Raw genomic sequence first — 27,750 nt, 5'->3', positions numbered from 1 at the left:
TCTCTGGCCATCCCCCATGGCCATGTGTGCACATGTGTTGGTCATGTATGTTATGGCCGTCTATCACACATGTCTGTGTTGTCCCATATGACATACACCCATAGATGTTGGTTATGTCACCATCCACAGGGCTATGCAGACAACAGGTGTATGTGTGGTATGTGGGTATGGGTTATGGGGAATTGTGACAATATTGCAACCAAAACGCTACGTGTCTCGGACATGTCAGATGGAACATCACAATGTGTGAAACCATTGCAGGGGCATATAACACAATGGTGACGCCTGTGGTCTGCCCATATCCCTGTTCACTGTGCGGTACTGGTTTGTGTACCTCACATTTTGTTCCAATGTATAGTACATATGCCTCCATTGTAGAACACCTCCACCATTGTATGCACAGCTGGACACACATGTAGCAATGACAAATACTGTAGTTTCATGTCTGTGTATTATTTCAATTGTATATATTGCACATGGGTGGCCTGTGTGGATGATGGGTGATGCGACCTGTATATCCATGTATTAACTGGCCACATGGTGAATAGATCTTTGCTTTGACATGCCTGATTCTGATGATAGACTCACCTGCAATGGACTCTTGTCTGTGCGACACGCCAGAGGTACCTGTATAGGGTGACACAGCAGTATGAACATTATCCATGACTGTATGACAGCCACAGGGTGAACAGTGCAGGTTAACACATTCACCTATACAATAGCATATAGTCAGCACATGTGTGCATACCATACTTCTCAAACTCTTAGAACAATAAATGTGGACTGGATATTTGATAGACCAATAGGTTTGCATGCGCATGGGTTTGCAACGGAATGTACATTCGTAAACACAACTGTATGTCATCATTTAATGACTCCATTCCTCAGCTATTTGCCAGAAAGGGACAGATATTAAGGGGAACACACCGACAATATGAGGCAGACATCTGGACATCCTACAAATACAAAGTACAGTTCGGAGATATGGTGCATACACAGGGTAGCATAAAGCATGTGTGTCCACATACCTTGCATATGTTGTTACATTACATGATGTACACTGACACATGCACGTACGTGGGATATACTGGCCATATGTTCAGTACTGACTTACCAGGCAACTCCAGGCTCATTGGTTGGGAGACACCCACCTCCACAATGGCAGCTACTGTTTGTGGGGGCTGTTCTGAGGGTGTTCCCAGACTGGCCAGTAGCTCCTCTGTGTGTGTGAGTGGAGGCTGGGTTGGTGGCCCACCACCCGTACCACCTTGTTCTCTGGCGATTGCAGTAGTACACTGTTTTGCATGATGTATGAGGTCCATGCAGTGTCTGCGCACCTGCTGGTAGGTGTGGTTGTGGCTGCCCACTTCATTGACCCTCCTGCAAAGATCCTGCCACAGGTCATCCCGCCACTGTGCATGCTGTGGCACGTGGCTAAATAACGCCTCGTAGTTCTCATGGAGGTACGGTATTACGACATCATCCTCCTGTCGGCTATATGCTGGTAGGCGTGTACGTGGCATTGTAAGACATGATGAAGGTGACAGTCACATTTACAGACATGTACAGTGATACTGCTGCACATACATTCTAGTGCATTCACACAGTTATCTTTGCAAATCAACATGACACTAACATGACTGGCATGTATGTGTCGCACACATGTAACACCCAGTATGCATTAGATATTATCCCCATATATGTGTGTCACCTCATTAGTGTTCCTACTGCATGTGACATCAGTCTCCATGTCGACATGTCTGTTTGCATGCACTGGTGTTCTTACCTATCTACCCATGCCTGAAGTATCCATGGTAATGCTGTTGACCTAGATGCTGTGGATATGTCACATATCAACACAGACACAGCCTTAATGGACTTGGGCAGTGACAATGCACCAAGTACGCATGGAAACCTGTACATGCATCTGTTTTTCCATAGACATCTACACTGCACAGCTGTTCAACATCCTGCCATGGATCACCTGTGTTGCACATGTGATAGACATGGGACAATGGCTAGTCGGACGTCATTCGCAGGTAAGGTTATTGGCTATAGCATGTATGGGCTGGGTTTCCTAGCTGTATCTGACACCCATTATGCCACCATGAGGGGCATCAGTGACACATTACTGATCCAGATAGATGATACTACATCTACCATATGGCCATCACACCATGTATGGCAGGGGTGATATGTGCAGCTATGTGGACAGGGCTGCATGGTATGGCGGGAGTATGTCACAGGTATGGCACAGGGATCTGTCCAGCATGTGGCCATCCTAGTCGTAGGACGGTGGTTGTCCATGACGTATGTCTTTCAGATCAGGCTATGGACATGTAGCATGTCTAACAGCATAGTGTCGCATATGTCTGTATGCAAGGTGGATAGCATGCTTCATACTGGAGGTGAGTATTGTGGAGGCTGGTATCGGCCATCCATGCATGGGCCCTACCCCTGGAGGGTGATGTGTATTCCAATATTGGTCACACAGGTGCTGTGTATGCCTGTCCAATGATCTCCATGCACATGGATACCACCCTGTCATGTCATGGGTACCTCGGATGACTACCTAAAGGGCCAGGGAGATGTCTCCAGCTCAGGGAGGTGTACTACACTACACCATCCCTAACACAGTGTCCATACTGTTGACCATAGCCTAGGTGTTTCCTAATGGGTACGGGGGTATTCCCCTAGTGGTGTTATTGCTGATATCATCCACCAGAATGTGCACATATGTCACACACATCACACACACAGCTCATTCTGTATGTTGTTCACAACACTGTGACAACAATTGCCCATAGGTCATGGCCATTCACATCATCACATACACAGATGGCTGACATTTGTCTGTGTGGTATGGGCTACAATGCAGGTGGGATACAACACATTAACCCTGGTTTACTGTAGCTGACACCGTGTGATATGCACATGTCACTGTAGCACCTTTGGTAGTTGTGAGTCTGTCAACAGGCCACTAGTAGAACACTCCTGTGACTTATACAGGCATCTGTAGCCAAACATCCGTACTGTCTTGTACATCTGTACTGCTAACATCTACATTGATAATGGTTCATGGACCTGCAGACCATACCCAGCAGTCTTCTGATGCAGTGCCACCAATCATGACTGTTGTCAACACATGTGGGTTGATAGTATACAACACCCTATCTGTAATGTGTGGGCATGCTCAGCACTTGTTCAGAGCTTCTTGGCACTTTATGAGCTACTGCTTAGTTTAGCACCCATTTCACACCAGTCCTCACAGGTACACTGTCTGTCCATACATTTCCAGCTTGATAACTGTACAACAGCTGTTGTACACACATCACTCACATACCTCATGAGACATGGTGGTTTCTACGGCCTGTCTACCTGCCACATACCACTTATATACAGCCATGTCCAACTGGCACTTACCAGTGCTATTGCCTGTCACTATGATGACTATGTTGTACATGTGGCAATAGAGCTATTCTCATGTCCACAGTCAATGCACACCTCCCAACATACAACAGTACAGCAGGTGGGGGATGCACATATGCAGCCCTGCTGGGGATTATACTGTCACCAACCCTGCCTGCACCTGACAGTCATGTGGGGTTGTGCAACATTGGCAACGTACCCCACACATCACATGGTCCCACATGATCCCCACCTCAGGCCACACATATGGAGACACCTTGTACAGTGCCCCTCCATACTCTGTGTGGGCACCGACAACAGCCCACATTGCCAAACACAACCACACCAACCTATAGCCCACAGACATGTGTGCCCATCTCATACAGCCAATAGGGTGTCATAACATACTCAACACACCTGTCTTAGGTGACTGTCGGCAGTCACACTGCTGTTCCACTCAGCAGGCTACACAAGGTGATAGTCACTTACATCCTGCTGTCCAGTAACTGGTTCTGCAACATGACCTATGCACACATGCCACAAGTCAGGAGGTACGATGTGACTCCCCTTCCATGTTTGTGTGACAGACGTTGTCACTCAGGGCACAGACTATGTGTGCAGGGACATGCAATAGCCCACCAGTGTTGTCACCCTGCTGGTGTGGTCCACACCCTGGGAAGCATTTTGCGGTCATCTGGACTTGTTACCACTGTACTACGAATGACTGTGTCACTCCTAACAGTTGTCCATGCTTCTGCTGTCATTCCACAGGCATCTAGTATAGGTCCACTTTCACAGACCTGGCCAAACAACTTGATGCTGTGGCACACTTGACCTGCACCTGTCAGCCCTGGGAGTATGGATCACATGTTGGACTCTTGCTGCTTTTATACTGCCTGTCTTGCACAGTTCCCAATAACAGTCACCACCAGAAGGGGAACTGGCTAGCGAAGCATGTGGTCATGTCACACAATGCTTGACATCATCCTCTGTGATGCACGCAGGCAAAGCACACCTGATACTGCACCACTGCAATATCTCTGCAGTGACTGGGACCTGCCTCTTGGCTCTGCAGAGCACACCTGCAATGACTGGGTATAGACAGACTGTACCTCTCAGGCACGTATGTGGACTGGCACACCCACAGCTGAGGTGTCCCCATATTCCACTATGTTGTACACACATCCCGGCTGGTTACTTCACACAATGCATCACAGGTGCTCCACGTGCATATAATTGTGTCCAGAACTACTGCTGCTACTAATGTGAGACTGACAGTAACCCACACCTAACTGTGATAGCCACACATGTACTGACACATTAGGCGTACACTGCATGTGAGTCATAACCTCAGCTAAGCTGGTTCGACCCATACACCACCTCCAAGACCAACAGTATCCTTGACATGGACACTACCAACATGTGACTGCTGTTCCACACCTGCGGTTATCCTCTCATTGGTGGAATCCGAACATCTGCTACCTACCCTTGTTAGCCACATACTGGCACCACACACTTCATGGCATACACAGTAGATGAGTACTACAACACCAACTACAGATGTCATATGACAGCGTTAGTTGTTGTCATGACACACGTGCAGGTGGACAATGCACATGCAAATGCTGAGACATACCCCAGTGCACTTCAATAGCATGTACACGACAATGTGGTTCATGCTATTCCACACAGAGCCATGCAGGTACACACCAGAATACAGACGACACTCTGGGGGTGCAGTCCCACAGACATACTTTACAACAACAGGTGGGGGCTGCTACACAGTGGTGTACATTCCCATGGGCGGGGTGACTCACTGATCAGCCTTGGTAGGGCCACAGGATCCCACATCACATACACCATAACTAGCTACATGCACATTACTGTGACACATTCCGAGATGTACCACAGGGCATTATGGTGGTATGTCAGTAGTCGTATGCAATACCCACATCTGCTCACACATACAACTGTCACTCTGGAACATGACAGTAACAGGTGATGTTGGCAACATGCTGTCTGATGGCTTCATTGCTAACATTACACCTTCTCACTCCCTGCAGGGCCACATTCCTTGCAGGTACATTGCGGTGTACCTGCAGTCACACCTACACAGTACTGACCTGCACTCTATATGTCCTAGGACACAGGCCCCTTGTCACCCTGCAATATCCCAGGCTGTGATGTCCACAGAACTCTGAACAGCATGTCTCCCCATTGGGACACCAGATTCAGTAAAAGCCTTGTACCAGACATTGTGGCCCCTGACTGGCACACAGTGACAGTAACACTCCTCACAGGTGGTGCCACACTGCATGACTGGGACTATTTCCCTACACACCTCACTGGTCTGTTATGCACAGCTATAGGGCACATCATCATGGACATCATTTGTTGAGTCTCTGTTGTGCTCCAGTCCTTTGATGCCAGCTAAGTTGGTCTTGTTGGGGCAACAGCATGCCTTCTACACCTGTTGAACACCTTTCCAACAGTCGCCAGAGTTGTTGATGACGACACGGGTGTCCACAGAGCCTGCATTGTCCTCTTGCTGCCATTCAGCACTGTTCTCTATTCCGGTATTGACTACATACACATCCACCTGCACATCACAACATATGTCTCCGGATGTTATGCAATGTGGCTAATGGACAGGACACACACACTGAGGGTGGCATACCATATCACATACTGCAATCCAGTTACACTTGACTTACCACAGTCCTCAGTCATGGGGCCCTAATGTTCGGTATATGCTTCCCTGAGGTACAGGCTACCACTGAGGGAACTTCCCTGCCTAGCTTTACAGACCACTGCATACCCAGCACCATTGTTGCTCCACCAGCTGATACACACCCCATCCATACGAGTGTCACTGTGACAGATACTGATATGAATATCATGGCCTCTACCTGCATGACACTTGATGTGAACATCACCTTTGCAGTACACCATCCTCCCACTGGTTATCACATAGGTGTTATTCCCCTACATACATGTTGCATTGTACATGCGTGTAAGACACATGTATGTCGCACTCACTCCTGTGATTACCACATTGCCACTGTGGCATGGATATCCTTCTACGTTTTCACACATGTATGTCCTGGGTGTGTAGCTGGTACATAGGTACCCATTGTACCTCTGAACACCGGACGTATACACACAACCATGGGTACAACACCCTGCATAGGGTGTACCATACACAACAGCTTTACATACCCCAACATTAAAACGCCATGATGTTTATTGAGCTATAACTGGTAATGTATGCGACTTATGTACAGACACCACATCTGTACAGATTTGCAGACTACATACTCAGGGGTGATGTCTGCTGCAAAGACAGGGCCCATGTCTGCAAATATGTTTATGGATATACTCCGCATACACGACATACACAATAGCCACTATGACCATGATGCTCATGGATATGTGCACACATGCGACTGTATGTGGCATGTGCTTGGGGGTTGCATTCCCAGACCAGACACTCACCATGCTTTGGGACATGTTTCCTATGTACATCACGCATGGACAGTCAGTAGCAGTGTTCATGTGATACCTCACTTGCTGGATGGTGGACACATGTATGCCAGGGATCACTGCAGTTGCTGTACTGTGCAGTGATGCAGGTTACACATGGCTCTTCTGTTCACAGGACACTACCCTGCAGAGGTGCCACTGGTGTGCACACTGTAGTTGTTGTTACACATTGACTTGCCAGACTGCATGGTACACCACTATGAACCTGTGCAGCTATTACAGGTCCTTTGTGCATGGTTACTGGTATAGCCCTTCCTGTTAGATTGGCTGTCATGCTATTACAATGTCCCATGACTATGGGCCATATGTCTACTGTTATTGTACACTTTAATCATGTTCATGTTTGTCTGTCACATCTCTTCTGCTATTCTAGTATGGGAGTAATGTTTGCATCCTTTGCAAATGCACAGAGTGAAGTACATAGTTATTTCATCATAACTGTTTATACATATCTTAATTACATACTACTCACATCACTATATGATACCTTTGTTATGCATCATATGCCTGTTCTCCTGTGTAACATATCTGATGTATCAATCTACTGTACTATACATTACACATGTTTTACATGGTATCCCATAATTCAGCCATTACTTGCACAGAGGATCCACCTTAGACATGTCATTGATGTTATATGCCCATACACATGCATACTGTTACAGTATATCTATATATACTACCCCCTACTATGACACGTACTTATTGGACATACCCTGCCACTGACGGTGGGTCGTATGACATTGTTCTGTTTAACGCTGTCATGTTGCATCCCTTGTGGTGTCTCTGCTGTTTACCGTGTGGCCCACTGCTGGACGCACATCTTCTACAAGCATTAATACTATCAGCGAGACATCACTACATAAATACCATTCCCCATTTTATGCATGGTGGACACTGTTAATTACTGCAAACCAGGCTATGCATACACTGACATTACGTAATTCAGAACATACTATACATGCAGTTGTGTTATACATACCTTGATATTGTTCTGGTGTTTCATCTCTATCTCGCTCCTCTGTATCACTCTTTCAACTGTTATACGGTATGAGCATACAGTTTTCATATCTGGCAAGTCATCCTTGTATACATCTATACCTGCAACATGTTGTTTACTGACGCCAATTGCTGGTCCGGTGTGACTAATTACATGCACTTCAGTTGTGCAGCTACTCTATTCACCAATTATGTGGCAACAGTGGGGTATAATTGAATTCTCCACCTGGGCGTTGGCTATTTGCCCTGCCTTCAGGGAGACGGCCTGTATTGTGTTTTGTTGTGTGTAATTGCAACTGCTTTGTGTAGAGCCAAGTTTATTTTGGGGTCATGTCCCCCGTGGATTGTGTGTGATTCTACCTGTGACTATTCCTGTCATCCCACCAGTCTGATAACGGACTATTGCAAACACCTGTAACATCGCCGTTTGTTCCGTTATATGATGGATACAATTTTGCATGGCACCTTTAAATGTCTCTCACAAGGTATGTCAACGGTTCAGCAGATGTAATTGACTAACTAGATGTTTGGGCTGTGGTTACGGTCTGTATTGCTATTGTTTACAGTGTGGGGGATGTAGGCGGGTGTACGTAGCATATACGGTTTTGTGGGGCTTGCATTTCTATGTAGTCCATATATATGTGTGTGGGCCCCTTCCCTAATTACAGTGCTATCACTTAATAGACTTCTATTACGAGAATTTACTGTGGGCCATTGTTAATTGGTTTCTATATGGTATGCAGGTGCGGTTGATACTTCCATGCCTCCGGATGTACGGCGATACGTGCAGGGATATTTGTAAATGAACGCTATCCTGTGTATGTCTGCCCCAGATATTTGCAGTCATTGCAGTGGTGTTGGTGTCAGACCCTCTGTCACATGGCTTGCCACCTTTTCATATGGCCATAGTTGGACACTTGTGGATCACACAGTGGTGTTTACAGGCTGACATATGGCCACGGTCAGTACACAGGATAGCACATACTTTTATCCTCATTACATACCTATTGTTCTTGGTCCTTCACTACTTATCGGTTTGCATGTAACATTTCCATTTCTTACATACAGGCATGAGTATTTCCTGCAACTATTGCATATTATGTGGGACATACTAATGTCCTACACTCACGGACAGTTGCCCTTTCTAATGTTTTATATCAGGACACACCTGCCCAGGGGGGGCTGTCCCTCCCAATGTGGGACAGGTGTTTACCGCATGCCTACGGATAGCTATACCCGCACCTACTGTAATCATCTACCTCCGAGTTGCCACCTACAGACACACTATGTGGACACACACACACACTTTAGTCACAAGGGAACACACATGGCACCCTCATCACACACATACACAGGCTACATCACACACAACCACAGTTGTACACGGTACCTACGTGGACCACACCGCCGACAGCGGTGACTGCATGTCCTTACTATCGTCCTATTGCTCGCGGTTCTACTGTTCCAGTACTGTGTTCTTTTTGTCTTTCATCCTCCTGGTTACACATGTCGGTGTGTGACACGTTCCATAGTTGGCGGTATCCTGTTTATTTGTACCTCAAAGGTGTTTAGAATGTCGTTGACCTATCTATATATTTGCAGATGCCAGTGACACCTTGTATATCGACATATATCACACTATCGCCCTTTCTATCTGTATTATATATGTGTAGATATATATATATATATATATATATATATATGTATGTATGTATATATATATATATATATATATATATATATATATATATATATACATATCTCGGACATGGGTGGTGACAGGCTCGCTATGCCTTTCATTGTGTGTTTGTCAGTGTATACTGTGTTTCCTAGACTCCACACGTTTGTGTCTGTACTTGTCACATTACACACCTGCCATAAGTTAAGATTACCTCCCATCCCACTTTGTGAGGGACAATCCCTCTTTGTGCAGTTGTGTCCTGCAAAATATTTGTGAACATAGCAAATGTCCTGCGACTTTGGGGCAAACATATTCCCTATAGTTTATGTCATAGTTGCATGACACACTTATTCTGTATCTGACCCACCTACATGTTACAGGACACGGAACACATACCTGCGAAAATTACTAGACTATAAGCTTTTTATGTATGCAAAACACTGTCATTCTGGTTTTCATCCTGGCCGGGTGTGTGTCATCCTGCTGACATCTGGCATATGTCCCGCATTGGTCATTTGAACTGTGGCAACCCTACCATACGTACATCTTGCCTAGCAATAGTGTTGCGTGATTGTGTACATGACTGCCTGTTCCACTCCTGGCAGTAGTCGTTTTACCCTACAGAGCAGGTGCTATTTGTTCAGGGGTGACTAATGCTGGTGTCACCTGTTCTGTACATCATTGACCGTGATCTGCACAGTGGTTGGTGACACTTAGCCCTGTTTCACGCATATCCGTATAGTCGTATTTAAACATCGCTTATCAGCTGTGGGCAACACTTATTCCCGCTAATGTGTGCTACACATATTCTGATGACCTGCATTACCCGTGCCGCCGGGATTATGTTACATCCCTTGCGGGACGTGGGACCAGGAACATGCACGACAGTCACTGCATGTACCACTTGGACATCTGGGGGTTGTACATGAATTATGTCAATTTGTATGTGCAGTACACTACAGCAGTTACTCCACACTACACTCACATGGATGACTCCGTTAGTTTACAACTTGATGGGTCCAGTTAATGGTATGTCCATGTGATGTTTACTGGCTGTACTCCAGCACTGGGTATGTATATCACAATTAGGTACACCCGACAATTTGCTACACCTTCATACGACCGTGGATGCAGCATGCCGGGGTGACTACTGCCTGTCATGGGTACATCCCCTGCCTTGACACTACATCCATGATTACATTTTGTGGAGCCCCTCAGTAATGTGGTGGGTAATCCTTGATGACTGTGTGTAGGACAGTGCTTACACACATGTGCTTCCGTGATTGCCTCTGCTCCAGTATGTGACAGTTGCTTACTCGATGTTGTGGCGACGGGTGTCACTTTTTGCCCCGTTTGGTGTTTTGCCTCTGACAATCGGGCGTGTACCTACTGATGTACCTGGGAACCTATACACACAGCACCGACAGATGCTGATGGGCGCATCTACTGTTCAGGTGTTGACAGTTCCGTGTTCCCATGGCTGTTGCATGTACAATGTTTGAGGGCTGCCTATGTAGGATTCCACAGTGGGCCACCTATACATCGCAATTTACAGGTAGTCATGTTTGTGTGTCATCCATGTTACTGTGTGCAGGTGGGGAGGGGTGTCAGTCTGTTCCCTCTTTACCAAGGTGTAGGCATATTGGGCATGCCTCCATCTGCCTACTGGGGCTGGCACAGTGTGTCCGTTGTCTGGATCCCTCTGTGCCTGTGTTGGCCTTGGCACTTGCAGTGGGCTGTGAGGCCCTCCCCCATTATGACCCTGCTGCAGCTGTTTCCGCAGGATCATATTATGTAGCATGGCACATACTATGAAGATGTGGGAACACGTGCCTGCAGAGTACTGCAAGGCTCCACCAGATGTGTCCAAGCACTGGAACCATGATTTCAGCATCCCGAACACATGCTCTATGATGATTCTGGTTTGTGCATGTGCCTCATTATGGTGTTCTTGCATTGGTGTATGTGCATTTCTGATGGGGGTCATCATCCACGGCTCCAGTGCATAGCCAGCATCCCCCACAAGGTGACCTTGTGGGATGTCCCCCCTGACAAATACCTGATACAGCTGTGAGGCATGCCAGATATGGGAGTTGTGGTAGCTTCCAGGGCTGCCAGCACACACATCCATGATAATGCCATGGGCATTGCACATGACCTGGCAGTTGATGAAGTGGAATCCCTTGTTGTTTATGTGGTGCCTAAAATACTCACTGGGTGGTGACTTCATTTGTATGTGCATGCAGTCTATTGCACCCAGTACCTCCGGGTAGTTTGCCACAAGGTGGAAGTGGTGCATATTGCTGGCCAACTCCTCCTGAGTTTGGGGGAAGTGTATATGCTCATTGGCATCTGGTAACATGGGATCCAGGAACTGGTGTAGTACCCTGGATGCCGATGCCTGTGAGATCCCCATTATATCTCCAGTTGGCCTTTGAAAGGTACCTGTGGCTAGTATTCGCAAGCTTACACATACCTTCGTGTCCACTGGGATGGGTTCCCCTCTGTTGTTTCTGGTTCTCAGGTGTTGCCGGCACAGCACTACTATTTGCTGTAAGATGTCCCTGTCCACCCTGTAATGCTCTACTATCTCCAGATCATGAAGCCCCTGGTAGGTTACCCTTGGTCTGAACACTCTTCTCCTCCTCCGTGGCCTACGGTGGTTGTCGGCATCATCCTCCACAACACCGTCGGTCTGTAACACATGCTGATGAATCACAGAGATGGCAGCTCCCAACATGTACATTTTAAAAGTTCCCCATCTGTTTACACCTATGGTGCAGTGTTTGGGAATACACAGGTGTGTGTTGGGGGCTTTCACACTTTATAATGTTCTGCTGTGAACACTGATGATGTCATAGGTTGTGTATGTACAATCGTGGCTACAGGGTAGCTTCTGTGTTTTATTTACGAAACCGCTATTGTGCTGCCTTTGGTGTTGCATTACATTTGGATGCCGTGAATTACCTCCTGCCCTTCCGTTTACATTTGTGCACATTACACCTACCATTTGCTGGCATGCATCCAGCTGCCTGCTTTCATTTGTACTTTCCTAGACCTGGCTTATCTTGCGTAATGTGTGCTATTGCCGATCTACTGTGGGTCTGCTTTGCTCGGCAATGACAGTTCTCCTATCTTTGCATTCCAGGTCCTCCACACCTTTCTTTGCAAACCTATGCCTCCCCTATCCTGTTTTGCAGGTTTCTGCATGCAGGCTTGTCTACTGCCGTCGATTGGCCACCGTGTGTTGATTGGTGTTAATTGCTCATTAGTATGCCAATTACCCTGCTTTGGCATTTCCTTCTTTTCTTCCCCTGACCTTCCTGTTTGTGCTATTGTTCGCGGCGCGTGCATCCGCTTACCGGGTTTTGGGCATAAGTTCATCCCCGTACACATGCGCTTTCGTGCACCATGTGTGCTGTCAGCTAAACAGTTCTATACCCTCCTCCCCACCCCTGTCCTTCAACTTTGCTTAGCAACGGCCAGGCCAGATTTGCATTGCTCCAATGTGCTTACTGATACGGTGGCACACCCCTCTGCTGATGTCATGTATCACCTTTGATACACTCCTCAGTGTTATAGTGCTGCGCCGTCAGGTACATCCTTAATCCGGCAGGACGTTTGCGATTCAGTATTACCTGCCTCATTTTCATGGCATTGATTACTAATTCATAGTTATAGCACCGAACACTGTCGCGGGCCCCTGGCAACACTTGTGCCTTGCTTGTGGTGTGCCATGCCTACCATTGCATATTATGGTGCAATCCTAATTTGTCTTTCATTGCAATTTTCTGCCATTTTTATATATTTCCTTTGTATTCCTGTTTGCACACACATGCCCTGCAGTTGTACTGTGCGTTACTGTGGACATGACATTAATTGTTTTTATTTAGGTGTTGTGCATCTTTTCTTGTGCCATTGGCTGTGTATTTCTCCATTGGCATATGTTAACTTTGTAATACATGCATGTGGTCCGCTTCCATAACTCCAATGTTCTGTTTGGGAAAATGTAAACCGTGTTTTTTTGTTTACATTTCCATGGGCTTGCGCTACGCCTGCACCACTTTGTGAATCACTGTATGCCTTCATTAGCATGGTGCGACACTGTGCATGGGGTGATTTGCATACCTATGCCGAGGGCTGCGTAGCTCTGGCATACACCAGTAGCGCACGTGGGATTGGTTCGTACCTGAATCGCTCAGCAGACATATTTGGCGTTATGCCGCCTACGCTACGCCTGCGCCTGGTGCAAGCTTCATGAATCCGGGGGTATATCTATATTGTCTAGTCTTTCCCCCCACACAAAGCCAGTGCTTTGGTTTCATAGTCATAATTATGGTGGGGTAAAGGAGGTAGTTTCTTTGAGTGCAAGTTGATAAGGAGTGCAGCCAGCACTATAGAAGAGATACTGGTCATTCTCTACAAGTCAGCACTATCACCACTAATCATTTAAGCAGTTGTGATTAAAATTGTTGCTGCTTAAATGATTCAAAAAGATTGTCTGCTGTGTGTGCTAGCAATTATAGAGGGGAGGTAGTATAGCTGCTTTCTATAGTTTTTTTGTTTTGACCCTTAACTCTGGTTGTTGAGAACACCAACCTGTTGATGGCAGTGAATGGCAGTTCTTCTGCTATAATTTGATTGACAAAATGGGATGTTATTTATTACAATTCATTAAAATTGATAGAAAAAATAAAAATAAATCAATTTAATTGAAATAGCATGAGTGAAATAAAAGAGTACATTTAAATGGTAATTTGATCTATACAGAAATAACGTCCCCAGATAAGAAAAGAAAACAGACAAAATCTGGCCAAATTTCTCTACACTAACAGTCAAAAAACGTGTAAAACAACTTTGCAAACTTTAAATGAAAAAGGAAAGCAACACTAAAGAAATCATGCAAAATTAGAAAGAAAATTTATGCACGGAAAAGTATGAAAAAATGTAAAACAATTAGCTCCCACCTCATGGACAACAGACATTGAATAAAGTCTCAGAAATGTGACATCATATCCTGCTTGGAATGATGAAGAATAGACTTGCATTATCTCACCCAAATGAGCCAGGATGTCCCAGTATGTGCCTCTCAAAAAGATACTTAAGTTGGACCACATAAGTTGCCACATAACATCCATGTGGATGCAACTCTGGAATGGGTTAGTCAGTATCTCATCATACAATGGAGAAGATTGGTAATGGCCCTAACTCCATGAAATTCTCCTGCATTCAAAAAAAACCTTTTTCTCACACTGTGCTATAGCACCCCCCCCCCCACACACACTTCAAGAGTCAGCTTACAATGCATGCTGCTTTTAAGAGAGAGGCCATTTAATGAAAGTTTCTGAACAAAATCCTTTAGTTTTGTGCAGATTAACTCTTGAAAGTTGCCTCTGAATGGCTATAACATAGGCTGAAAATTCAGCCATTAATCCACAAAATTATGTCACTGTAAGGGGAAGTCCTACCACTGCAACGTCTTAGAAATATAAAACTAAGTTTCCAGACTAAAACCGGCCTATTATAATAAGGACACAAATGAATGGCAGATACTTGCATGCTGTTACTTGCAAATCTAAGTGGAAGGTGTGTGAGTTGTCCAGCAATGGCATCAATATCAATAGATTTATGCAGTTTATCAGCTAATAGGCCTCGTGCATCAAAAATACATGCAATACAAAAAACATTCCTTGCTAATTATCTCTACATTCTCATAGGTGGAGCAGTAAGCTGCACTGATGTATCAACAATTTCATGGTATTAATAAGAACGGTAAAAAGGCTGTAAAAAAGCAGTGCAATTTTCAAAATATCATCTCTCAGACACACACATACACACACACGCATGCACACACACACACACACACACATATATATATATATATATATATATATATATATATATATATATATATATATATATACTAAGCACTTAGTCAACTAAGCACCCTGTGCATCAGAATAAAATATGTATGTATTCATGAAACTAAATGATAAAATCAAGGTGATGGCACAGTTATCATCATTTGCACAGGGTGTTGCTTGGGATGAAGGAGGCCAAGGCTGACACAAATGTAGTGAGTGTGTATGAGTAATAAAGACAGGCAAGCTAAAAGGTAGCTAATTATCAATTGACCAATGAGACAGAATGACATGCAAGCCTCATGAATGCCTCATGTGCCTGTTATGCATGTGTGTGTGTGTGTGTGTGTGTGTGTGTGTGTGTGTGTGTGTGTGTGTGTGTGTGTCCATGTGTGTGAGTGTCTGCGCTAGCTCTACATCCTGACATGTCAGACAGGTGTGAGCCATGCATGGTATAGGTATCAGTTCATTGTCATCGCCCCTGACTATGAGAGCTGGCTCTGCCAAGAGTTGCACTGGTACATCCATACCCATGGTCAGATGTGCTAGTGCTACCCAAAATTAAGAGATGTCTACTGGATGAGAGCTCCTCTCTGCTACACCCAGGTCCACAACCCTGTGGCCTACCACATCTGGGTGTGGGCACATCAACTGCTACAAGAAATGGATCAGGCAGGGTCACATTAGCTAACAGCATAGGGTGCTGCTGCTGACCTATAGTCACATGGATGCTGTTACCCTCCCAGCAGTCATTCCATCACAGACACTACCCATTCCATTACATCATTCATCTGATCCATTGAATCGCCCACATGGTGGAGGCAGTCACACATATTAGCCTGCGCCACATCTAGAACACTAAGCATGTCCTTGGAAGCTCAAGTGGAAAATGCCTATGCCTTCATGATGGCCCTAAACATAAGCTGAGTGGGATGCAATGACACACCAAGATCTAATGTATGTGGGCAACAGGTCCCCTCCAAGCACCCCTACCACCCCTCCTATGTGGAACCTCACCCTCACTTTGGCTACACCTAGAATCAACTGGCACTGAAGCTGCAGTAACCACACTACCCTGATTAAGTGTTTCACCCTCAACCTGTCCAATATCTGAGGGCTCAGTGGAATGAGTATGCATAGGGCTACTTACTATGTCTGAAGTAAATGAAGTGGACGGGTGAGTCACAACTTCAGTATCAGATTCAGCCTCTGCATGCCCAACTCTGCCACTGTTTGGCCAACATTATCATCAGACCGTACTGATCCTCCAACATCAGGTGTTAGAAGTTCTACCCTTCCACTGTCAGGATCACCTGTGATAATATGCAACAAATTGAAGCAGAAAAAAAGTAATACTCCACACCGTTAAAAACGTTTAATAAAACGCAAAGCTTAGAGATACAAACTATCCTTCTACATAAAACAGCCATAAAAAAACAGCATTTTTAAATACCATTCAAACACACCACATGACACAGCAACCTATCAACAAGAGCAATTAAGAGAAGCAATTATACTTTGAAAAGCATAGTAGCAGTCAAAAGCATTTATATAATACATAGCCACTTTTTCTTTATTTTTTGTTATTTAAATTTCAGAACAGGTTTCAAAGTGACTTGTTTATTAAGACCTGGATGCTTGTCTCCTTCCAGACGAATAAGCCACTCATATTCTTTCATATCTACACTATTTGTTAAGTCCCCCCATTTAACATTTGGGTGTACTACATGTGCTAAACTGATGTGCATCATCAGTTTCACTAATGTGTTTAGCCAACGAGTTGGTTAATATTCCTCTCTGAATCTCTGGCCTGTGTTCTATTATCCTGTCTTTTACCCTTCTAGTTGACTTCCCAACATAGAAACCCAAGCATTTGTTACATGTAGCAAGATATATAATATATGGTGTATTACATGTTGCACTACAGCAGAAAACAAACTTTTTACCATTCACAGGATGTATAAACTCAGTAGATTGGTTTATATTTGAACAACAAGAACAATTATAGCATGGGAAGGCACCCTTTTTATTAAAGACAGGTGTAGTGTTACTATTTAAAGAAAAATCTTTATAACACAGTAACTTCTTTAAGTTACTACAGTTATGATAAGTAAACCTAGGTCTATCAGGAAGCCAATTTTCATGACCTGGAATAGCCTTCAGGATATCCGAATTCCTGCTAATAACATCCTCCACTGTTTTACTAGCTCTACTATAGGTCATAATATATCTTAAGGGTTGGGAAGAAATTACACCTGGCCCATCAGAGACACTATCAATCTGGGTAGAGAAGTAAGGTCTGGTCTCCGAGCTCCTTAACTCTAAGACATCCCTTCTAGCCACTTCTATCTCATCTATACCATAACATCTTTCAAGAAGATTATTGTTCATTTCCTGCATCTGAGCATAACAGACTTTTGGTTGAGTATTTAACCTACTAGCTCACAGGTACTGACTTTTAAGGACACTCTTAAAAGTCATTTTTGCATGCATGCTCTTCTTGTGTAGATATTTATTAACCTGTACATCTTTTTTATATATGCTTGTCTCTAAACCAGACTCTGTTATTTGTAATTTGACATCCAAAAAGTTCAAGGATTCCTCAGAAAAAGACATTTAAAATTTAAGAAACTCTAGAGTACCGTTTAGATATTCATAGAATCTATGTAGTTCTGCAACAGTGCCATGCCAAGCCAAAAAAATATCATCCACAAAACGTTTGTAGAATATTTTAGATGCATACATATTGGCATCTCCATGTAGGTAAAGTTTCTCCCATTTACCCAATGTTAAATTCACATATGTATTTGCAACTGCAGTGCCCATAACCGTTCCAGATATCTGGTGATAAAACTGTTTATTGAATGTAAAGATATTATTCTCCAGAACCAGATCTAAAAGTTCACATATAGTTTCAATGTTTCTAGCAGGAAGGTGTCCATATTCCTGTAAAGTATCCCTGATACATTCAATCCATAACCATTCAGAATCACAGTAAAAAGGGACTTTATATCCAATGTCACCAGAACCAAACGGTCACGGCCACTCCTGTTGTACCAAGTATGCAATTGTGTTAAAAAAATCTCCTGTATCCTTAATGTAACTCTATACATGCTTCAAGTAATCCTTCAAAACATCCTGTGGATATATTAATATGGGTTCAGTCATCCACCCCCCCCCTCCCTGATACTATTGGTCTCATAGGGGGGTTTCCAGGGATTTGTGGATTTTAGGTAATCCATAGAGTCATTTTTTTTTTTTCAATCTTCGGACTTCGTGTAGTAGTCCCGACAGAGCTAAGCGTCTGCATCTCCCTCAGGCAGTGCGGCAGGACCCATAGGCAGGCTTGAACCCTGTACCCTGTTGTGTTTGTATGCAGGTGTTAAAGACCCACCATAACCATACAGATTTTGCCTCATTTTTGATCTGATCTGTTGATCATAATATCTGTGGTTTTGTAAATATTTAAATGTTTGATATTTTGCAATTTGTGATGATAGCATTGTTGCCTAGCATTGTTGCCTCACTCACAGGCAGGTTCTCAGGTTAGGGTTCCTTCTTGGGTTCCCTTCTTTGTAGGGTCTGTGTCTGTGTTTTGTTTTTGTTTGTGTCCTCCCATGTTACAAAGACATGTCTGCATTATTTCTTCCTGGGCCTGGCCTCTGCTTTGTTTTTTTTTGTTTCAAGTCAGACTGTCTCTATTAATAAAATTAAAAAAAATTTATTTGCATTTTTTATTTTGAATTTCAGACTGTTTTTGCTGTACATGTCCTTTGCAAATTTGATGGTGCAGTGGTAGTTGTGTTGCCTCATCACTATAGGTTTTCTGGTTTGATTCTTCTTGGTTGGTGTGGCTTGTGTGGAGTCTGCATCCCTCCCTGTGTTTTGTGGATTTGCTCTGGTGCCCTGCCATTTTTTACAAAGTGTCTGCAGTATTAATCCCTGAGTCTCTGCTGAAAATTGTTTTGTTCTGTCCATTTGAATTTCAGACTTTTTCTGAATGTTTAATAATTCCTTTGTTTGATGATGCAGCAGTAGTATTATTGCCTCCTCACATAGGTTTTTTTGGTTTGATTCTTTTTTGGGGTGCTTCTGTGTGTGTGTCTGCATCTCCTCTCCTGTGTTTGTGTGGATTTTCTCTGGTGCCCTGCCATTTCATCTCTGAATTGTTTTGTTTTGTTTCTGTCCGCAGTAAAATTGATTTATTTTTTTTTTTTCTTCTCTTCAGAATACATATACATAGTATGCTTTTTTTTTTAGCAATTTTTAAAAGTTTATAAGATGAATATTTAAATTTGTCCCTATTTCTGGGACTGTATTCCCCATGGTTGACAAATGGCAAGAACTGAAACTGTCACTGTTTGTATTCCCTCATGTATCCCTCATTACCAGGTGTTTTTGTCAGGTGTTTTGTACTAAGAGGGTGTCAGCTATGGTGATGAACTGAATTCACTAAATGATAGCCATTTCAGTCTTTCTCTCCTCTTTTACAAAGCAGCTGTAGTGGTGTGGGTATGTTACTACTCTTGTTTTTTGCTCAGGACCACCTTGGCAAAATGTATGGTGGCAAACAAACATTTTATTCTTCCAACTTTCCAAGATTATACAAGCAATGTTTAATGTGTCCCTGGTTTTGGAATACATTTTATTTTTTTTTTTCTTGAGCTGCTGCTGAGATGAGAGATGCAGTTGAGTATTGAGCAGATTTTACAAGGCTGCAGGGAATAGAAGTTTAGTGCTTTTGCCTAGTTAATACTATAGCACAACAGGTTGGTTGTGTGTGCATTTGATGCAGAAGGCTGTGGGACTGAGAATGTTCTCCTTGGAAGATACTAACTATGAGTCTGTGTTCTCAGTCCATCCATTTCCTCTTCTTGCAATATTATTACTAGCTTATAATTTAATATAATATAGGCAATATATTTAGGGGGCAACACACTTTATTTTTTTTGAAACCATGTGATATGATTGCTAGATTGCTAGCAACAACCAATTCATTAGTTACAGATTTCTTTAATGGAATTTTACTTATGACTTACTACATCACTATTTACTGATACTGGATAATGGACTGTAGAATAATTTTACTGATAAAGGTGGAAGGTGTGTAGTAGAATTGTGCATATTTGATAATGGTGGACTGTAGAATGTAATAATTTACTAATAAATGTGCATATTTACTGTGTGCATTACTAATAATGGTGGACTGTGAATTGTGTGTATTTACTAATAATGGTGGACTGTGAAGTCTGAGATAACTTTTATGATAAATGTGTTCTCAACTGGGCAGTTTGCCATTATGGGTGCATATGGTTTGTTTCATTGCTTACTGGAAAAATGTAAAACAAAAAAAAAAAACCCCTCTAACAAGTGTACTGTATTGTATGTTATGTACAATATTTAATACAATGAGGAAGAGGAAGTGTAAAAAAGATATGTTGTATATATAATACCTGGGGCTATGATTTGAAAACAAAAAAAAATTAATCTTTATCTGCCACTGGCAAAATTTATTTTTTTATTTGTGTTTTCATTGCTGTTTTTCAAAATGAATGTGAGTTTCATTCAGAGAGAGAAGTTTTAATGCTAATTTTTTCATTGTGATTGCTGCTTTGCTTTGTTTAACAGATGACTTAGTGTGCTAAAAATACAAAAAAAAACTTTCAAATGAGTCCAACTTTAGATATAAAGTAAACAGTATATGCACAGTGTTTTATGTAAATGGGAATAGAAACAGCCAAATAATGGTTCATTTGGATGGGCTGCAGAGGCTCCATTCAACCATTATTTTGTCGGGGAAACTCAGCTGAAGACAACCTCCCACCTGTCTGTCAGATTTTCAAAAGAAAAGAAGATTTTTTTGCTTCTTTTTTTTTTTGTTCTTCATAAAATTTGCTTTTAGTTTTCCAAATCATTTTTTAAATTAATTAAGTAAATATAAGTTTTCAGACTTCATAACCTTCTGAAAAATGCATGTGAAGTAAAAGAGCTGTTCTATCAATTGTCCAATTTATACAAGAGCAATTTTAGAGTACAAGGATAGTTGGGCATGGTACACTTAAAAAATGGAAGATATCAATATTTATGTCTCCCATCACCTGCAGATCATATGCACACATATTTATCTTGCTAATCATAACATCTATTTCTTTACCATTAATAGGTTTAAAAGTCTGTTCATCTGATAATAGCTTGGCCATAGATAGTAGATACTGCTCCACATGCACCCCCTTTGTCAGTTTCCTTAATAATTAACTGAGTATTATTTCGTAAGGAATTCAATGCTTGAATCTCTTCAGATGTCAAATTATATATTTTCACAAAGTTCTTTTTTTCATAAAGATTGCAAATCTCCTTTTCACAAATACTATTAAAAACACTAATAACAGGGTCACTAACTGGAATAAAAGTGCTGCTCCATTTTAACTGATTACCCACAGTACTATTATTACCCTTAAAGATGTTCCTTAAGTTCAAGCCCCTTGAAAATAGACTTAAATCAGTAATTGCATGCACCAAATCATCAGTGCCTGCTGGGACAAATTTAGTCCCATGTGGCAATAGAGACATCTCTGCCTCAGTTAGCCTATAACTAGAAAGGTTAATAACCGTAGGGTGAATCGGGGAACTCTCCTTAGGGGTTCCATCATCCAGAGCCCCACTAGCATCATTCTGGCCAGTAGTCTCCATAGAATATACAGAACATCCATTAAATGGAGCAGCAGCATCCACATCAGTAGTCACATTTACATCACTACTAACAGATGGTCCCATATTCAGAAGGTTCTCCATTAATACTGGACCCTCAAATAAAATAAAAGTCATTATTTCATCATTATAAGTTAACCCAGATCGATCAGCCACCTGACCAGTAAACTGCTCAGCATGGCCATTAGCAGAAGCATATACCTCATGTACATTATTACCCCTTATATTTAGAGGAATTTCTAAGGGACCCATGTTCTCATATAATGAATCACAGCCCCTAAACATATTAGCATCCTATAGTTGATTAGATCTACTTCCACCAATGCCAACAAAAGAACCTTCCAGATGGTAATTATCAAAAGTACAGCTATTTAAAGAAGAAATTCCATCATGGTTACAACCCATTATACAAACCAATGGATTAACTTGTAGACATTGAGTATTAACTGGTAAATCCCTACTCATTTGATTTTCAACCACAGTACTGTTGATACAAGAGTTATTATTCATACTTAATGAATTTCCCATTGCATTACTCAACATAGGGGTCCTTGAGCTAACTAGTGTCCCTGTTCTTTCACATACCCCATCTCCACCAAACATTATTGTAGTAGAATGGTTACTAAACTGTACACAGACATCCTGATCATTAATAACAGAAGTAGAGTTTTCAAACATTAATAAATTCCACTTAGAATATATAGGTTCATAGGTTCATAGTTTTATAGGTTGGTACTAGACTATTAGCCCTAGGGCCTATACAAGCCTAGCCATAACAATTCCCTGGATATTTCTTCCCACAACATTTACTTCCCTGGACCCCTGTCTAGCAGGTCAACTGATGTGATCCCTGGGGTGAATTTCCTATCTCCCATCCAATCATCAAGGTTCCTTTTGAAGAGGGCCAAGGAGCTCCTCTGCTTGACATGTATGGGCAGTCTATTCCAGAGTATGGGGAGTCTCTGAGTCAGGAACCTATCCCTCCAGCATGTTTTGTTCATTGTGATGACAATGTTTAGATCCCTGGACCGTGTGGCCCTGAGGGATTGGGATTTCTTTAAGTGGAGCATGTACCTGCTTCTCACTAAGAAAATACAGGGAATTCAAACCATGACTTACATGGACAGGCTGAAAGCCCTGTCACTTTTCTCTGTATCTTATAAGTTCTGCAAAATGCATGTATGACAGCTTATTAGAGATAGGTTACGAAGGTGTCTTTTAAAGTATTTGTGCCAAAGTTCACACTTTGCACACTAGTGTCACAAAAGTATATGTTGCCTGCAATATAAAATAATTATGTCAAACTCTATAAAGACCACTATGACAAGGAAAAACAATCATACTTAATTAATGGTGCATATGTTAACTACTGTGTTTTTCAGATGGTATAAATAGTTAGAAAGGGGTTCATATTGCACAACAAAAAATTGTGTGTTTGCCTGTAATTGTGTATGTGTGTAGACAGAAGATAATGACTCTGTGACCTACTGTCATCACTCAAGTCTCATGGAGAACAAAGTTTTACAGATGTATATGACTAAACAGCAAATTCAAACAGTCCTCCCAACATCTTCTTCAAAGCATACACTGATGTGTCGTCTGCTATAAAGAGCACTGCGACAGTATGAAAGTCATACTTGTGCCATGGCCCTTGTGTTAAGTACTGTGTTCTCCAGCTTGTGTAATGAGTTAGGTAGTGGTACTAATTTCACTGCATTCTACTTGTGTGTTTGCATAGTCAGTAAAGACTGAGTATGTGTCCTACTGACATAACTCAGGTCTCATTGAGAAGAAGTTTTACAGTCATATATGACTACACAGCAAGTTCATACACCCCTCAGAACATCGTCTTCCCAACTTACACTGATGATGTCATCTGCTATAAAAGTGAGACTTGTGCCATGGTGCTTGTGTTAAAGACTGTGACCTGTAGCAATGTAGGGGCTGTGTGTGTGTGTGTGTGTGTGTGTGTGTGTGTGTGTGTGTGTGTGTGTTCATTTAGCTCTCATTCTGGAGGCCTTTCAGAACAGCATGTGAGACACTCCTTCTAACATTTTCTTCCCACCAGGCATTGATGATCTTGTCTTGCTATAATGTAATTTCTGGCAGTAGAAAAGTTAGACTTGTGTTGTGGTGATTGTGTTAACTACTGTTTTGTAGCTACTTTAGATAACTAGGTAGGGGTTCTAATCTTACTGCAGTCAACTTGTGGGTGTTCAGTTAGTTCTCATTCAGAGACCATTTTTAGAGCAGCATGTGAGACAGTCCTACTAGCATCTTCTCACCAGACACTGATGATGTCATCTGCTATAAAATGTCTGAGTATATGAAAGTCAGACTTGTGCTATAGTGCTTGCGTTAATTTCTGTGTTCTGTAGCTAATGTAGACAGTTAGGAAGGCATTCTAATCTGACTGAGGACAACTTGTGTGCATATATATTCATTCTACTGTCAGTCTGGAGACAATTTTAAAACCGTGTGTGAGACTACAGCTATGTCATTCACTACTGTCCATTTTTTATCAGCATACACTTATGATGTGATTCCACTCTAAAGTTCACTCTGACAGTGTTATGCTCAAAAATCTGTGTTGGCATGAGAGTTAACAACTGTGTTCTCTAGTTTATATAGTTAGATAGTTTGTGGTTCTGGTCTTACAGCAGACTACACGTGTGTTCATTCAAATGTGCGCGGGTAGAGAATTTTACACCAAAATATGAATCTACATCTATGGCACACTCCATCCATCTTCTTCTTAGCATACACTGGTGCTGTAATCCTTTATAAATCACACTCAGACAATGTAAAGTCAGACATCTGTGTTGGTGCTACTGTTGCATCATATGGAATCCAGTTTATATACCTACACAGGCCTAATGTTCAAATCTGACCTCATTCAACTGCTGCGTGTGTAGTTGGCAGTGTATTGCTAACAATAGATGATCTTTTGAATCACTTTTCATTTGAATTCCACTCAGGATAGCCTTTAACATAGCCCCATGAATCCAAGATCCCCTAATTCCCTCTGTCAACATGACATGCTTCCTGCAGAACCATGGATAATGTCATCGTCTTATAGATACATACATGCACACAGCATGAAGCACATGCCTTCCAGGACCTTCTGCAAGCCATCTGCAGACCTCTGAATGTGTAATTGCTTATTCTGTCATTGGATGGTGGTGCTCATGTCATATATGGACAGAGGCAGTATGTAATACAATCACACACATGCAAACAAATGCATATAACCCTAGTACCTACCATAACATATATATGGCAATTTTGGTTTAAATGCCATCATAAAGGCTAGAATTTTATGTGATGTTGGTTTTTAGCCTGGTAATGTCCTATGACCCTATGAAAATTGCACACATCAATGTTGCTGCCATCCACATATGCAGTCTTGAGCTGTGGATGTACGGTAGCTCTACAACAGAGTATTCCAGTCTGTGATCTGAGATAACGTAATGATGGACACTGCTGCCATTTTATTACACGATCCTTCCATAACAGCCTATTGAGGACTGTTGACATGGGATGATGCTGTGTTTATTGTTGCCTTAGAAAGGCATGGCTTCTTGTAGTGGAGTATATTAATATTCTACACACAAACATATAATCAGTTCAGATTAACTTACAACCTTGGGGAATTCATTGTATACACAATTGTGTTGTTATTCAGAAGGATTATTCAATTGTTTCCCAGCAGCATTGTGTGACAGCATTTGTATCATTAATTGTTCTGCATACACCACATCCACCTAATTTGTAATGTGCTCATATATAGTATCAGAGCCTTCACATACACACACTATTTCACTGATAAGAATATAGGCATATGATGTGCAACTGATATAATGACATGAACTAGGTAGAGTTGTACGACTGTGTTAACAGTTGCAATGTGTGCTATGTGATGCATATCCAAGATTCTATTTGATATTGTTGCCACAAATCTTTTTTTTAAGTAAGTACAAAATCTTAATGGGAATACACAGCTATGTGCAAACATAGTTGTGAATGGCTCTACCAATACTCAGCTGGAGGGAATAGACAACCTGCTGACAGATTTGGATGGAAATTCAACCTCCTAACCCCACTGGTCATTTTTTTCTCAAGAGAGCAACTTGTCTGTGTGATCTCTAAGGCTAAAAATATGGCATCAATTAGCCCAGACAGCATCCCTGGTTGCCTTGTCAATAAATTAAAACCTGACCTATCAGACACAGTTTGATCCCTATTTAACTACAGCCTCCAGCAAGCTATTTTCTGCCAGAATGATAGACAGCAACATTTGTCTGTCTGAACAAGGATTGATCAACAACTGACACAGGTAATTATAGATTCATAAGCCTGACTAGCCTCATCTGTAAGCAATGAAAATAATCTTCATGGACCTTAATAAGGACATAGGCAATCTTCTGACTATGTACCCAACCTTCTTTTTATTTCTTAAGGCTAGATCATGTCTGTTAAATCTTGTTTACTTCTTTGAGAAGGTCAACAGGTATGAATGACGGACAGAATGTGCTTCCCACCTAATTTGACATGGCCAAGGCATTTGATTCAATTCCACATTCAGGTATTATGGAGAAACTGTCTCAACTGGCTATAAATTACTATGTCACCAAGTGGGTAGCTCAATGTATCACCAGTAGGACACATAATGTGAAAATGTTTGAATTCACCTCCAGCAAGAGGTCAGTGAATGTTGCAGTATTACAAGGTTGTATACTAGGTTCTTTCCTGTTTGGCATTTAATTCACAGAAGTCAAGATAAACTTAGACAGCTTGTGCCTAACCATATTTGTAGATGACTGCAAATTTTGGGCAATCCTTGAATCCAGTAATGGTATCGATGTACTGCAGAAAGTATTAACTTAATAAATGATTTTTGCCAGAGCCATGTAGACACACAAAAATGTCCAGAAAAGTGCTATTGTTCCTTTTGTAAAACAAATACCCATGCTAATTATAATACAAACAGCACACCCCAATGAGTAGACCCAGTATTACATGATGTGGGTACTCAGGAAGATAGTAATTGGAAGTTTGACCACCATATGTCCACAGTGGTGACAAATCCCTTCTATATGGCACAACTCATAAGTATGGGTATGTCATCCAGATCAATAGATGTTATAGTTCCATTGTACTCAGCCCTCATCACAACACTAAGTGAGAACAATGCACCCTTTTGCATGTTTCTCACCACACATCCCCAACAGCTGCAGCAACACAAGAGATTTTGCATAATAAAGATACAGGGTGTAAAAGACAAGTCCTACATGGAAATACTGAAAGCCAAATTACTGTATTCTGTCCCTACAGACTACAAAGGGCTTATCCATGTCTGCCATAAAGGACATTCTGCAATCTGTCCCTGATGGAAATGTTACCCATTGTTAAAGCAAACTACATGAGGGTCACTCATTCCAAGGATGTTAACCTAGCCTCTGACATAATAAATGAAGTTAGAGCGATAGAAATGTCTCCTAAACACTACCTCTTCTCTGGAACAACCTTCCCATTCATGTAAAGCAAAGG

The sequence above is a fragment of the Protopterus annectens genome, chromosome 2.part1 (genome assembly GCF_019279795.1).
Source record: "Protopterus annectens isolate FY-2018-M chromosome 2.part1, PAN1.0, whole genome shotgun sequence".
Classification (NCBI taxonomy): domain Eukaryota; kingdom Metazoa; phylum Chordata; order Ceratodontiformes; family Protopteridae; genus Protopterus; species Protopterus annectens.
Note: the sequence above shows the minus strand (reverse complement) of the source record.